The sequence below is a fragment of the Podarcis melisellensis genome (genome assembly GCF_964234715.1).
Source record: "Podarcis melisellensis genome assembly, chromosome: 4".
Taxonomy (NCBI): Eukaryota; Metazoa; Chordata; class Lepidosauria; order Squamata; family Lacertidae; genus Podarcis; species Podarcis melisellensis.
In genome coordinates this window covers 63,479,668-63,495,983 of record NC_138531.1, presented here as the reverse complement: position 1 = coordinate 63,495,983, position 16,316 = coordinate 63,479,668, and the positions used below count along the sequence as shown (strand labels likewise).

Sequence of the window (16,316 nt, the reverse complement as noted above, 5' to 3'; positions counted from 1 at the left end):
ACATAAAACACAAAAGCCTGAAATAAAAACTAAATATTTATTTCGTATTTACACTGTTTTCTCCTGTAAACCATCCAAAAATCTTTGAAGAAGAAGAAGCGTTTGGATTTGATATCCCGCTTTATCACTACCCGAAGGAGTCTCAAAGCGGCTAACAATCTCCTTTCCCTTCCTCCCCCACAACAAACACTCTGTGAGGTGAGTGGGGCTGAGAGACTTCAGAGAAGTGTGACTAGCCCAAGGTCACCCAGCAGCTGCATGTGGAAGAGCAGAGACCCGAACCCAGTTCACCAGATTACGAGTCTACGCTCTTAACCACTAAACCACACTCTCTCTTTGAGTTATGGAGAAGCACACCAATGCTGAAAATAAAATAAAATAAAATAAAATAAAACCCCACCAGCAACACCTGTTAGGTTCCCTGTATTATCATCTTGATACAGTGATAGAGAAAACTAACTATATTTCATAATTATTTGTGAAGTAGAGTAGAAATACTCCAGATCAGCTGTGAGTGGCTGTTGCATTTAAATGATCAATGAGTTTCCAGTAAGAGTTCACAGTGTAAAATGTCTTGGTTTATTTTTAGAAATAGCTTTAATAATGGAAGTTGAGCTCTAGCCCTGCTCTTTATTGGGAACCAATTCACACAGCAGATGTGTAAACCTGCAGAGACCTCTTTTGGCCAAAGTGTCCCTGAACTGAATCATCAGCTAATGAACCATAAACTGTCTCAGTGAAGTCAGCAATAAATGATCAGAAGTTTTCCTTTGAAATACTGAACTGTGTTAGCTGGAAACAAACCGAGGCAGATAAAACCAGTTTGCTTAAAGTTCAGTATCATCCTGTGCATGACTTTCTTTAAAGAAAAGGGGTGAGGGGAGAAAAAAAAATTGAGTCAGAAAAAATCAGTGTCTAAATATATGCTAAATATAGATGCAAATTTGGATAGTTCAAGAAATTTAAATTCATAGTGTCAGGAAAAGTTACCAAAACACCTGAAACAACTCAATTAAATTGTATTAACAGGTTTGAGAGTTGCATTCAATGACCAGCAGGATCCAAAGAATGTAGGGTGACTTTATGGAGGACAATCCTCTGAAGGTGTCCCTTCTTGAAAGACTTTCCAGTATAAGGCAAACCCTAGAATCATAGAGTTGGAAGAGACCACAAGGGCCATCGAGTCCAACCCCCTGCCAAGCAGGAAACACCATCAGAGCACTCCTGACATATGGTTGTCAAGCCTCTGCTTAAAGACCTCCAAAGAAGGAGACACCCCCACACTCCTTGGCAGCAAATTCCACTGTCGAACAGCTCTTACTGTCCTAATGTTTAGGTGGAATCTTCTTTCTTGTAGTTTGGATCCATCGCTCCATGTCCGCTTCTCTGGAGCAGCAGAAAACAACCTTTCTCCCTCCTCTATGTGACATCCTTTTATATATTTGAACATGGCTATCATATCACCCCTTAACCTCCTCTTCTCCAGGCTAAACATGCCCAGCTCCCTTCGCCGTTCCTCATAAGGCATCGTTTCCAGGCCTTTGACCATTTTGGTTGCCCTCCTCGGGACATGTTCCAGTTTGTCAGTGTCCTTCTTGAACTGTGGTGCCTGATCTGCACGGGGGTTGCATTCCAGGTCCTTCTTGAACTGTGGTGCCTGATTTGCATGGGGGTTGCATTCCAGGTCATTACATGCAGTGGCAGAGCACATATAAACCCTTGCCCCACCCCATGCCACCCGCCATTCTGCCCCCTTCTCCGGCCACTTCCCAGTTACTGTGATACATATACGGGCTGTTGTGTGCCAACTGGACATGCGTAAATTGGTTGTTGCCTGTATATCCGGTTTAAATATGTCTTCACAAGGTTTAAAAATCAGTCACTATTCCCAGGGAACTTGGAATTTTAGCTTGGTGGGGGAATAGAGGTCTCCTAACAGCTCTTACCATCGACATTAACTTGTCGACAAAGATCCATCTAGTTAAAGCTATGGTTTTCCCAGTAGTGATGTATGGAAGTAAGAGCTGGACCACAAAGAAGGCTGATCGCCGAAGAATAGATGCTTTTGAATTGTGGTCTGGAGGAGACTCTTGAGAGTCCCATGGACTGCAAGAAGATCAAACCTATCCATTCTGAAGGAAATCAGCCCCGAGTGCTCACCGGAAGGACAGATCCTGAAGCTGAGGCTCCAATACTTTGGCCACCTCATGAGAAGAGAAGACTCTCTGGAAAGAAGTCAATCTTGGGTAAGATTGACGGCACAAGAAGAAGGGGATGATAGAGGACAAGATGGTTGGACAGTGTTATAAAAGTGACCAACATGAATTTGATGAAACTCTGGGAGGCAGTGGAAGACAGGAGTGCCTGGCGTGCTCTGGTCCATGAGGTCACAAAGAGTTGGACACGACTAATCGACTAAACAACAACAACAGCTCTTAGCAGCCTTACCAAACTACAGTTTTCAGGGTTCCTTGGGGGGAGGGAAGTCATGACTGTCTAAAGTGGCATGATACTGCTTTAAATGTATAGTGCATTGGGGGCATAAGATGGGAGAAAAGGGATCTTGCAGCTGCTTTTCAAAAGTTACAGTGTACAGTGGTGCCTCACAAGACAAAATTAATTCGTTCCGCGAATTTTTTCGTCTAGCGAATTTTTCGACTTGCGAAGCACGAAATCCCATAGGAATGCATTGAAAATCAATTAATGCGTTCCTATGGTCAAAAAAGTCCAAACAAAGCCAAATTTGGTACAACAAGAGTTTATTAAGTGCTCTTTAAAGTCACACATACTGTAAAGAGCATTTCAAAATTCAAACCCAGATTTTTTTTTAAAAAAAACAGCAGAGTGGCCCAATGGTCACAGAAAATCATAAAAATGCAGGAAAAAACCCACAAGCTTCCAGATTCTTGCAAACCCCTCCCCAACTGTTCCCCCAGCCACCCAGCACACAAAAATTCAAATCCAGATTTTTTTAAAAAAAACAGCAGAGTGCCCCAATGGTCACAGAAAATCATAAAAATGCAGAAAAACGCACACACAAGCTTCCAGATTCTTGCAAACCCCTCCCCAACACCAAGTCCTTGAATTCCATACACCCCAACCCAAAATCCAACCCCCCCAAAAATGTTTTAAAACCTTAACTTACCAAATGGCTGCAAAAGAAGTTTTGGAAAAGCTTCAAAAATCACCAAAGTCTTTAAAAACCTCAAAAAAGGCTACTATGTACACTGCGTTCTATGAGTTGCTCCTCAAAGTCAAGTCGCAACTCATAAAACGGAAAACCCTTTCGTCTAGCGAGTTTTCCGTCTTGCGAGACATTCGTCTTGCGGGGCACCACTGTATTGCGAGTAGGGAAATTGATCCCCAGGGTCACAATCTTGCCCACGGCAAGCTTTACCATATTTCCATTTAAATTACAGTATATGTTTAATTTTGCATCTATATAATATGAAACTGGCACATTCAAATATGTAACCTGTTTTATCATCATGTCAGGGGTGAACTTTGGTATTTCAGATTTCAGCGGCATTTTGTGTGAGGCCAACATTCGGTGCCCCACCTACTTCTTGCCTTCTGTTCTGCCCAATTCACTACATTATAGTTGTGACTCTCTGTGGTGTCCCCTAGCATCAGTGCCCAGTGCAGTGGAATAAGTCACACTGCCCTAAATCCTTCTATACTTCTGAATAAGGCTCTTCCTTATGTACAAACACTAAGAGCTTAGTGTGTTTCCTTTCCAGATGTAGCCCCATGAAATGACACCCCCTTAGGAAGGTCCAATTGACATCCAGGGCAACTAGCTAGAGGGTACAGGAGGCTACAGTGGTTTGAACAGGGCCAAGAAAGCTTTGGTGCATGTGTGGAATAGCTATTGGATCCTAGCCATTGTTTTTAAATAAAGGAAGCTGTTAAGCTGAAGTAGATTCCCCTTTTCAAGCTCTGTACTTCCTGTCAATTCCCAGTAAGTACATAAAAAAAGAAAGAGAAAGTCCTTATTCAGTATATTGCCATGTACCTAAGAACTGCTGGCCACTATTAAACTGGTTTGGAAATAATTCTGCATATTCTGTCTCATTTTATCTCCAAACTGAGCCGTTCTTTGCACTATATTTGCCATAGATCATGTTGATTTGACACAGCAAACGTTTCTGTGAAAATGTATGATGATGCCATGGATAGACACATTCCCAACTACAAATTTTACACATTGTAACATACTGCACAAAAGATCCTGATTATGGTGGAGCAGTTTCATTTTATACTTCCCCTTCCCCTTCCCAGACATACCCTTCATATGCTTACACATAAACATCTTAAGATGTGAGGCTACCAAAATCCTTTTCCATTCTCTTCCAAAAGTCGCAAATACCTCATGTACATAAATGATGCCTCACTTTCTCCTTGGTTTCTACTTCAGTTCTGTGCTTCCACTGCTTCTTCAAATTCCTGACTCTCCATCCTGACTGTGAGGCTGCATACATACCATACATGTAAAGCGCATTTAAGGCACACACCCAGCCAAAAAGAAAAATGGGAACTATTGTTTAAATTCACACCTACTATTCACAGTTCCTTTAAACCACAGTTCCAAGGATCCTTGGTGTGTGGGTGGGTGTGCTTTAAATGTATGGTATGTACACAGCCTAAGTCTTTGTTTGTTCAAGTACGTTAAGGCTACCTTCTAGAGCAGTGGTTCCAAACCTTTTTTTGGCCATCTCCCACCTAAGCATCTCTAAAATGCCAAGCCTCCCCCCGTGACATATAATTCTTATTATTCAAAAAGTGAACTCATATTCACGTGGAGGAAGCCTAAAAGGTCATTCACTGTTAATAACTCATTCTTGAATTGTCTCCCCCAAATCAAATTCAGTGTGCCCCATGTTAGGAACCACGGTTCTAGAGCAAAAGCCTTCAGAAGGGAGATTCCATGAACACACACAAAATCTAAAATACAAATACAAACAATTAATAATTTAACAAGCAGTATCCTCCCAACAGCAAAAACAATCCCCCCATTCAATCAGCCAAGTCTCCCTGTGCCCTTCCACCTACCCAATTCTTTCCTCAGTTTGTTGTATCTCATTCCATTTACCCTTATTCTCGTTTTATTTCACCAAGTCTTCCTTTGGACTCTACTCTACCCCATAGAGTTTAGCCAATAAACATTGCAGCCCCAGCTTCTCTTATCTGATCAGTCTCAGATTCTGTGTTCCAGGTCTCCAGAATCTGTCCTTTCCCCAGAGAAGCTAGACAGAGGACATCCTGTTGCCAGCAGCTTCATTATGTGGAGTATTAATGAACATTCTGTGACAACACACTAGCTCAACTAACTCAGCCACAAGCTTTACCACCACCAAAAAACAGAATAAAAGCAATGCTCATGATTCACATAAGACATTTTCTTATCTCCCCCCTCAGAAGTCTTTTTAAAAAATTTGTTTGACAATAATATTGAATATACATTCTGAACTGCATACATTTTACTATCTAATCCCCCGAAGAAACCAGCAGATGTACAAAGAAAATCCCCATTCTCATATGACTCTACAAGTGACAAAGACTGTGGTCCCCATATGTTCCCAGGTGAGTTTGTCTGAGAAAGTCCCTACCTGAAACCATGGAAATCTAACCAGTATGCCTGGACCAGGTGTGTGTATCCTGTGGCCTTGCAGATGCTGCTGGACTCCAGCTCCCATCTGCCCCAGCTAGCATGACCAACAGGCATGGATAATGGGAACTGGAGTCCAACAACATCTAGCATCACTAACTTGCTACCCCTGGTGTAGATAATCTTGATGGACCAAAAGTATGGGTTAAGTATGGCAGTTTCCTGTGTCTCATAATTCTGTCTGTAACATGGGGGAAATATTTTTACACTAGCTGATCTCTGCAGAAATGTGTTGCCCTCTCTACAAAATACAAACAAATCCAGCGGGTTGTGTGCAAAAAAAAGACCATTGTTCTGGGCCAACAGACGACAGCTGTGATTACTCCATCTCCAAATAGCAAAGGCAACTGGAGATTCAGTGATTTGTTGACCTGCCCATGACTCATCTGCTTGCTGATTCTGTGTCCTTTCTGGTTGTGGCAACAAAAAGCGAGGCCGTCTCCAGACAGCTGCTTACCAAGCGAGAAGTGGGAGGGAAAGTACCTCGCGGAAGAGGTGGCAACTTGCGCAGGGATTTGGCAAGACTGCTGTGTTTTTGTGTTCCATTTGGATGAGTAGGGATCAGTTCAGTTGCGTGCGGCTTGCACATCAGAAGCAGTGGCACACAGAAACCAAACAGATGACATTGGTCTTTAGATGTCATCATCTGCAATGGCTCTTGGGGTGCTTCCAGGGGCGATATTTTGCAAACAAGTCACGCAGATCTGAATTTTCCATGTGTGCAGCTGGCATGCAAGGACTCACAAACATGAGGTTTAAAGCTTATTTTATATTGCTGTATCCCATCCACAGTAGCAGGTAGTTCTTGATGGAATGTTATTGTGTTCTCCCCCCACAATTTTTCTTCTTCTTCTGGGCAGGTGTGCAGGGACTTCTGTACATATGTGTGCAGGGACTTCTGTAAACACCGTTAATTTTTGCCCCACAGAAGTGTGCAAGATGCAAGAGCAACGTTACCAAACCCTTAGTTCCCACACAAATGCACGTTTCTGCTTTGAGGGCAGGGGTACAGAGGCAACATCCATTTCCATTTGGGTTTTTTTTAAAATGAAAATGTTTCATAGAAATGCATTTCACAAGATTTGCCTTGTATTGGTAGCTTTTGAAAGCAGCCTGATCTGTTTAGGATCAACTCTGTTTCAATCCAGCCAGATTTGTTACTCTGGTCTGAATGAGATCTATTTAATCCAAAACTATGTTTTGCCCAATTGACTATAATGGGGGATTTTAAAATGGCAATCTCTATCTTTCCTTTTCATTTAATTAGATGAAATTTTATTATGGGCAAAGGAGCCCCTCCAGAGCAGATCAAGCCTGCTGGATTTCATGGTGTGTGTTTTTAAAAAGCTTATAGCTTTTTTTTTTTTAAAAAAAAAAAAAATCTGTTGGTATGGTTCCAAATTGTAGGCATGGCCACCTGAGAGGATGAAGGCTGCCACATTTCTGAAAGAGGGTGCAACAGTTCTCCCATGGGGCATACTTTACAGTTTTGGTGTGTGAAAATAGCAATCATGTTTCCTTCCCCTAGGGTTGTTGTTTTTTGTGGGAAATCAGTTTGAAAACTGGGAGCATGAGGGAAGTGCCTCAGATGAGAAACCTGCCAGAGTTTAGATGACTAGGTCTTGATTTTTTTAAAAAAGTGATTTCACTTCATAATAAGCTGGATAACTCACACTTTTTCTCACTGCTTTCCCCTTCCTGGAAGTACCCTCCATGAAGAAAGAAAGAAAGAAAGAAAGAAAGAAAGAAAGAAAGAAAGAAAGAAAGAAAGAAAGAGAGAGCATGCAATGATTTACCACTGTTAGGAAAAAGAATGACTAAGAAATAAGCAGGCCACCACAATAATCTAATTTTGCTGCTATTGTCCAGTTCTCACATCTGAAAGGAAAAATGACGACAACCCATGTGAAGAACAACTCTGTTTCCTTACTTCAACATTCCTTCTACAAATCAGTATGATTGGAGTGGCCTTAGAAATATAATTCACTATGCTTAAAAGCTAGGCCTGCCTATCAAAACAAAACAAAACAAAAATCTCCCTACTCTCTTCTGCACCCCTCCCCTCTCTAATCTTGAGTATATCCACATTCAGGTTGGTTTTATTTCTCATAAAAGAATATATATATATATTTAAAAAGGTCACAAGCTTATCTTTTTGGAAAAACCAAGGCCACAGAGCAATTCAAGAAGTTAGGGAATCCTTGCTCTGTCTTGTTAAGAGCATAATTTGAATTGGGAGTATGAGATCATGACTTGAATCCCCCCCCCCAATTTGTCTCATTGTTTGAGGTACACAGAACCAATACACTTCCTTAATACAAATATATATCACTTTCACATACGCAAACACACCCAGGGCTGCACAAAATCAGTCCCTATAACTCTGCAGCATAATCTACGCTCTAAGGATCTCATTAGAATCTATCAGAATTGGCCAGCACTCCCTAAACTAGCCGTTGCCAATCTTGTGCCCTTCAGATGTTTTGGACTACAACTCCAGTTTGGACTACAACTCCAATTAACCACAGCCAGCATAATTAATCCAAAACATCTGAAGGGCACAAGATTGGTGAAGGCTGCTCTGAACATTTGCATAGAGCTCTGAACACCAGTGCGCACTGATGTGCAGAGCTTAGAGCCTCTTTATGCACAATATTGACACTTTCAAGATGACAACTCCACATTTCTTTCAGAAGAAACAATCAACCGTTGACAAGCAGAACTGAGACAAGAAGCACAATTTGGAATCTTCCTGTTTTTCTTTCAAATATTGACTCACACTTGCAATCTCCAATGGAAAAGCATTCATCACTTCATTTGCATGATCCTAGAAGCTGGGTCTTCAGCCATGATGCCAACCAAGGCAGGGCATCCATTATCGCTGCCTGTGCTCTATTTGGTACCTTTAGATTAAGGACAGCCACTCAAGACCTCACTACCTTGAGGCACTGACTTTTTCACAATTATGTATAGCCTTTGTTGAATTTAGGTTTCAACAGATACCTTGGAATAGCATACATGGAATGGAAATGGATTTATGGATGTAGTCAGGATGTAGTCACTATTTGTTGATTTGCCCTTTATATACGGTATCCTGTTATCCCCTATACTCTATTGGTTTTCAGACCTATATTCCCAGGAAGTAATAGTTAAACCCTTAGCTGGGAGAGACCCTTCCCCAAAAGCCTGGACAGGCACTGCTATCCATTGTAGATAATACTCAGCTAGATGGACCAATAGGTTTGGCTCAATATCAGGCAACGTCCAATATTCCTGAAAATAATGGAAACTGTAGGTAGTCAGCATTGACTTTTACATGGTGAACACTTTTCCAGCTATTATTTTCCCTATTACAGCTGTTACTGGAACTAAACTTTTCTGCTTCAGCATGCAGTCCAAGTTTATATTATTTTGCTTCAATTTCCATTTCATATTCTATATAACAAAATTGTAGAGCTGTCATTGTTGATGAATGCATGTGGAATGACTGTCATCACCCATTTTCTACAGTGGCACTTCATAACATATTCCAGGGTTGTTGGGTTTTTTAAAAAAATATATATATATCTGGAGGAAGGGAAATATTGTGGCTTTCTATGAAGATATGAATTTTAAGGAGATGAAGTTTTCACTGTGAATTACATTCAGGCATATAGAATTCAATTGTCAAAGCAAACCACTCTAACTTTAATTAGGCTGTTCCCATTTAAGAGGCTTGTAGACTGAGGGTGTGTTCATATTAACCCCCCCTTAGAGTGCAGTGAAGTTGCACCTCCCCCCAGCTGTTCACATCAGCATGGCTTCAACTCATTTGTGTTTATGGATGCTCCAGGAGGCACTGACAAGGGGAAAGGTTTCATACCTTCGCTAGAGACAAATTAAGAATAGCTTAATGGCTGCAATCAATGTGAAACTGGTTTAATAAACAATGCATCAAACAGTAGCATCTTTTAACAAAAAAACAGGATACATATGTGTTATGTATCCAGTGGTCTGCGTTTGCCTGAGCCTGAGTCTGGACTAAGGATTCTGAGACTCTGTGTTATGATTCAATACATGATATCCAATCACAGAACATTTCAGGATTTAGGCCTCTGCCATTGGCCCATAAACTCTGAGTTATGATTCACAGCTTGGAAGTTTAGACAACCAATCACGATGGGAGTGGGAGTGGCCCAGGCTTTCAGAAATGTATATAAGCAGTTGCTTTGGCCCTGTTGTCCAGTTCTGTTAGTTCAATAAAGGCTCTTGCTGTTCTCACTATATCTTGCCTCGTGGGAACCCACCAACACTTCAGTATGCATTTTGGACAGCCTTGTGTGAATACAGCTTAAAAATCCAGCACTGGAAATGCAGTGAGTGCAAAGTAAATGGGAACACATCCCGAGATATTTTTCATTTCCTTAGTAGTTGTGTAGCATAATTGTATTCATGCATACTTGAAAGCAAGTCCCAGCTGATTCAGAAAAAGTCTTACTCCCTAGCCACAGTATATAAATTTTCAGTAAATGTCCTTAAACTTCAACATACATTTCTCTACCACAGTGCAATCTTGCCTTCCTATGTGGATGACAATCTCAACTTTGAATTTTATTTATTGTTTATGAGTACTTTTGTTATTTTGCCGTTACATATTTTCTTCATGTAGTTAGCCACCTTGAGCATGGTTTGAATTGTGAAAAGGCAGCACACAAATAAAATTATGTATGTATGTATTTATCCAGTTGCCCTATAGTGATAGCTCAATCCTATATTTTCTGCTTTAAATTGGTTTCACAAGCAGCAGCCTTGTTCACAAAAAGCCAGAAGTGTACAATGATTACTCCTGAAATAATATTATTTTCCTAGCATTTAAAATTCCCCCTTCACCTTTGAATCAAGGAGATGAAAACTCATTTATTAGTTTCCACAGTATCCCTGCATGTGCATGATTCAGTTCCAAATGATAGACTTAATATCTTGTATTGTTTCAGAAAGCCTCTCCAAAAGAGGAGATTTCACCCTCATCAGATAAAATATTCAAAGAGGATGATTCCCACTTTTCAATTGTTCCAAACTGAGAACTTATCATTGTTCATATTGCTAAGTTAATGAGGCATAGAGGTCCCTTATCAACTTCTTGCAGAGTTTTTGGTATTAGCAAGAGAGCTGGAACAATGTGTGAATGCAGCCTTTCTTTCACATGTCCTTTGATCATTGATAGAAATTGAATTCTCAGCTAAGAATATGGCTCAAGGTGCTGACTTGAGAAGCGACTCTGCGAGTCTATAGTACTTTGTATGAATACTCTATGGGCATAATCCAGCCAAGGGGAATAACTTTTCTGTTCTAGTCCCATGGCAGAGTCAAACCTATACTATTAGCCCTGCCATTGTAAAAAAGGGCTAAGAAGCACTTAATTTTGGGTGGTGCCCTATGTGAGTACTGTGCTGGTATGTTGTTTTATTTCTGAGAGGATGAGTGGTTAATCACAATGTTTCATTTCACTTGTTTGTTTTTACCTTTCCATTTTGCTGTTTGTTCCAGAATCTCAGTTTGGATGCCACATGCTATGCATGTTAACTCAGAAGTGAGAAAAGAAAATGTTCAGAAGGGGTTATTACCAGGTAAGTGGGCACAGGATTGCAGCCTTAAAGTATGTCTGTGACATAGCCTAACTCAGATATCTCTTCAAAATAGGAGTCAACCTATTAGTTTTTTCAATTTTCCCCCCCACTAAAATGGGGTGCTTATATTTTTAAGGGGGGGAAACCCAAGTCCCCTGCAAACTGCTGGATGCTCCTGATTGGAGTAAAACACTCCTTCAAGGTGAAATAGCAGAGAGCTGAAGGTGATTTTCAAGAGAAACCCATGTGGACCCCAATCAGGATTGAGAGCACGTACTAGACTGGGATCCTAGGACTGTTCTTTCTTTCTTTCTTTCTTTCTTTCTTTCTTTCTTTCTTTCTTTCTTTCTTTCTTTCTTTCTTTCTTTCTTATAGCCAATATAGTTTTTTAAAGGCATATAACATGAGTAATTTGGTCCTAAATTGTACTGTTTTGTGAATTAATTAAAGGGGCACAGCAATCTTCATTTACTTAAAGCAAGATTCATAAAAAGTCCAGCCATTCTAAGCTTCAAATTGTTTAAGAAAAAAGGGCACCTGTTGAATTAAAAAGTTGAACCTTGGAGTGCATGATATCTCTGGTGAGGTCTAGAAGTGTGTCAAATTTCAAATTGATCTGATAAAAATTGCCACAGCAAGTTAAAAAGTTCTGACAAATGAGGCATTCAATCTTCTAATTTAATTTTTAAATTTAACTCTTTAATTTTTAATTTAACTCAAAGCCTATGGCAGCAATTGCTGGCAAAGTTAGACAGTGCATGCTCAGTTTGATTCTGAAGCTAGAATGCTGCCAGTCACCAAGTGGATACAATGCATAATGCTTATTTCTTAGGAAATGGGAGGGGACATGGAATACACAAGTAGGGTAAGAGAAGAGATTGGGATCTTCTACTGAGTTTCTGAAAGCTGAAATGCAGCATGAGGACCCTACTTTCTGCTATTCCTTTCTGTGTGCAAGTGGTGGGAAAAGGACATGCAAGAACCCGAACCCTTAAAGGACATGCAAGAATCAAGGTCACTTGGGACATTCTGGCTTTAGTAAAGGGCTTCTAGGGGGACAAGGAAAGGCATGCAAGGAATGCTCCTGGAGGCAGTGGCTATCAGCTGCTGCCCCATGCAACTTACCCTTGTAGGCATGTACCCTTGTAGCCTCTTATAATAGAAAAGCCTTCACTGTGGAGCAGTGATAGAAGTAGCAGCAGAATAAAAGAGATGGTGAAATTTGTAGTAAGGTAACAAAAGATAGAAAGAAGGAAACTAGAGAAAGCTGGAGGAGTCTCTTGTACAGATATAATTTCTTAATCAGCTGAAAAAAGAAATGATTCATGTGTGGTATAGTAGGCAGAGGTGGCCCGAAATGTTTCTGCACATGAGACAAAAATCCCACCGCTTCCCCCACAATGGAGTGCATCTGAGGCTCTTCAAGGGCTTCCACTCAAAGAAAAGCCCTTGCAAAGCCTCACCACCAGGCGGCGGTGGTGGGGCAAACTCCGCAAGGGCATCTGGAACATCCCATTCTCGTTGAAACTTGACGAGAGCGGGCTGTTGAAGAGCTTTGGCGCTGACTTTCCTCTGACTTCCAAGGGGTCAGGGCTACACCAGCGCCTGATGTGGTGGGGAAGATGAGCAACACCTCTTGTGTTTCTGCTTCCTGAGGCAGCTGCTTCACCCTGCCTCATCTGTGGGCCGGCTCTGGAAGTGGGTAGACTTGGAACAGGGAGAATGAATTCTGCTCAGCTATGAAACCCATTGGGTGACCTTGGGATGGTCATTTTTGCTCATTCTCACCTATACAAGATTGTTGTGAAGATAAACAGAGAGAGGTGAATAATCTTGAACTTTCATTTTAGATATCTCTTGCTGCCATAAACAGTGCCACACAAACACACCTTTTTATAATACAGAACAAGGAAGCCTTCTGAATAACTCAAAAGTTGAATCACTAAGGGCTTTTGCTTTTTGCGCAAAAAAAAAGTACAATTCCACTATTATTCTTTAGATTTGTTTCAGTGATCAGACATGGCTACCTGCAGTTATTGGTTCTTCGAGAAAAAGATAAATGTGTGCCTTCCAATGAAATGATCACTATCAGTTAAGTATTTGTAATTCTGTCTCTCTTTTAAATTGACTTTGCCAGAAAACAGATTCAAATCCCTTGCGAAGAGCGTGGGATTGCCAATATGAAAACGACAAGTTTCTTTTTCAAAAACCAGGGAGATTCAATGATAAAAAGCCTGTAATTTAAGACCAGAATGATGCACAGCGTGACAAATTGTTCTTTCTGACTAACACTTCCTTCACCCAAACCTTGCCTTGGTCTTTCAGGTGAGGAAGGATTACCTGGGACCAGCAAAGATGCCCGTGTTGTTCTGGTGTTGTTATTGTTTAGATTTCTTACCTGCACTTCTCCATGAGGTCCCAGGTGAGGTTACAGCAATACAGCAATAAAATATTAAAATCAGTTACATTTATTGCCCTTCTGCATTGCCTTATGCAGCATATAAGCCAGGGATGGGGAACCTGTGGCTCTCTGGAGGTTGTTGGACTCACCCCCCCCCCGAAGTTTTTGCTGCAAGTTATTTTTAACTGATTTATTGTTTGGGTGGGGTGTGTGGAATCTAGGCTTTCATCTTCATATGTTTTCTAAGTCAGGCCCACTGTGAGTCAAATTGCACATGTTAGATATTGACAATATATCAACAGAAGTGCGTTAGGAGACATTATTGCTAAGGATTCTGCTAGGTCATTTTGACACAAAGTGCTATAAAGCCAGTCTTAGGAACAGCTCTTAAATACAGAAGATTTTGAAGTATGATATGAATAATTGCTCAATAAAAACCTTATGAAAGAAACAATACTTTCCCAATAATTTCTTGGAAGCTTTGGGCAAAACAGAATTGCCTTTGCTACCTTTCATGTTCCTCTGCTTCAGCAGCAAAAACCAAACCAAACCAAATACTGGCAAGCAAATTACATCTATGCCAGGGACAGTCTTTATCTATATATGAAAAAGCTCATTGTCTTTTAAAAACCTGTAGGCAGGTAGTCAGCTGGCTAAGTTTGTCTTTCCTCTGTATAATCCATTTTTTCCCCTTTTAATGTGATGACAGCTTATTAAGAAATCCAAACAGAAAGTGGGAGGGAGAGAGAGAGAAACAGAGGGTGCAAAAAGAAAAGTCAATTCATTGCAAGCGAAGCCAGGCTGAGTTCCTGCGGAAAAAGTACCTTATATCACATTCATGCCTCTGTGCGACAAGATGCTAAGCTGACTTTCTCTGCATGAAAAGGCACACTGAGCTCCCTAATGGCACCAAGTGCTCCAAAACATAGGCAGCAGGGTGAGGAGGTGTGGTAGAAGCCCAGGATCTTTAGAAAGAGCAATACACTTTTCTTTAATCTCAAAAGGTTTTCAACACACAAACAGTACCTGTCCGAAGTTTCCCTTCCCCAACTCAGTACAAAAGCAAGAAAAGGGAAGGAAGAGTTAAGAGGGCAGGGAAAAATATACAAGGTGGTATGTTTAGGAATAAAAGCTAAACACACCCATGTGTTAAGGCATGGCCCATTTCAAAGTAGTGAGCACCAATGGGCTTTGCTGTTTAACTACAGCTATTTGTTTGTGCACTGAACAGCAGGCAGCAAATAACAACCCTGGCCCCAGGATGAGCAGGCAAAGGTCCCACAAAGACTGCATCACTAGGCATACTTGGTGGGGAGTCAGTCTCTCAGCAGGACGTGCATCAGAATCATGCTACAATATAAACAGTACCAGAACACCCAGGCCAAGACTGGAGAAGGCAACAGAGGGAAAATTAAAGGGAGCAGGAATTCCTGTTTATATTGTCTGAATGCCACCTTCTCCCCAGAGAGCCTTCCTCAAGCTTTCCAAAGTCACAGTGCAGCTTCTTACTCCTGATTTAAACTGGCGTTCCCGATGCAACAGAGGACAGGACTTCAGTACCGCCTACAGGTACAGTATGTAGGAAAGTGAGTTTTGGCAGGCACAGCTTCTTATGTCACAGTGCCATGAGAATGAGAAGAGCGTCACTTAGTGCAACTCCCTCCTCCGTACCAAACGCACAACAGCCTTGTCCTCTGCTGCATCAGGTCACCTGGAAACCATTTTGCCTAATGCTGCCCACTGGAAGCCCCAATGGCCATCCTTCTCTATGTCCACCACCCCCTAAAGGCATTCTAGCAGAGCCCTTGGCAGTGTAGCCAGCCAGCCAGCCAGCCAGGTTTTCTACAGGCTAGCACTGAGCAAAAAGCATGCACAGGTAGAGGCTCAAAAGCGTCCCACTGCGGAGCACGCACATCTCACCTCCAGGCTTGGTCCGCTCATCCCATGCCAAGGAAATGATCTTCAGTTTGGCATCCCCAGTCAGCAGCACCAGGCTTGAGAGTCCCTGAAGGCAATGGTATAATAGTCCAGTCTGTAAAGAGGGTGGCACCTCTGTAAACAGCAACTGAAGTGAAGTGTAGCAGTAAAAGCAGCTGAGACGACTCTGGCTCAGGAACTGCAGCCGGCACGGCTTCTTCTATTGTTTCATAGAATAGGAGAGCCAAACTAGGTTCTCTCACCGCCACCTGCTGGATATTTAAATCACTACTCCATCAAATCCTATCGGTTCCTAAGTAATACACTTACTCCCGAGAAAGCCCCCGAATGCTATTGCGAGCACCAAGTGCAGCTCCCGTTTACATCACAAATCACTTTCAAAGTAGAGGATGTCATGCGGGAACGCATGAAGGCTTGTAACTGTCGGTGGCAGTTCAGTATTACAATCCTGCCACCCAGGATCTGTAGTCTCATCCACATCACAGAATCTCATCACCCTTCAGCCACCTGAGCAAGTAGTCCAAAGAATCACCAAAACTCAAAACTCACCTGCCAGATTCTTCATGTTTGCTTCTTTAATCCTGGAATGTCTGTTGCTTCTGAAATTCCAAGGATCAAATCTGAATCTATATTCACATGAGTCACGTTTCTTCAATTTTGTATTGTTCAGATCTTTGGTAAACTGCTTTGAGAGTCTTCTGGG

The 16,316-nt window shown here is 41.5% G+C and overlaps 1 protein-coding gene across 1 annotated transcript in view; it reads right to left on the bottom strand.

The window, feature by feature from the left end:
• The window catches only part of HTR1F (5-hydroxytryptamine receptor 1F), a 101,357-nt gene extending 85,570 nt beyond the window's left edge, over positions 1–15,787 (bottom strand). Inside the window, exon 1 of the mRNA XM_081907902.1 lies at positions 15,596–15,787. The gene's annotated coding sequence lies outside the window, so the exon portion shown is untranslated. The remainder of the gene's footprint in view (positions 1–15,595) is intronic.
• Between the last annotated feature and the right edge of the window lie 529 nt (positions 15,788–16,316).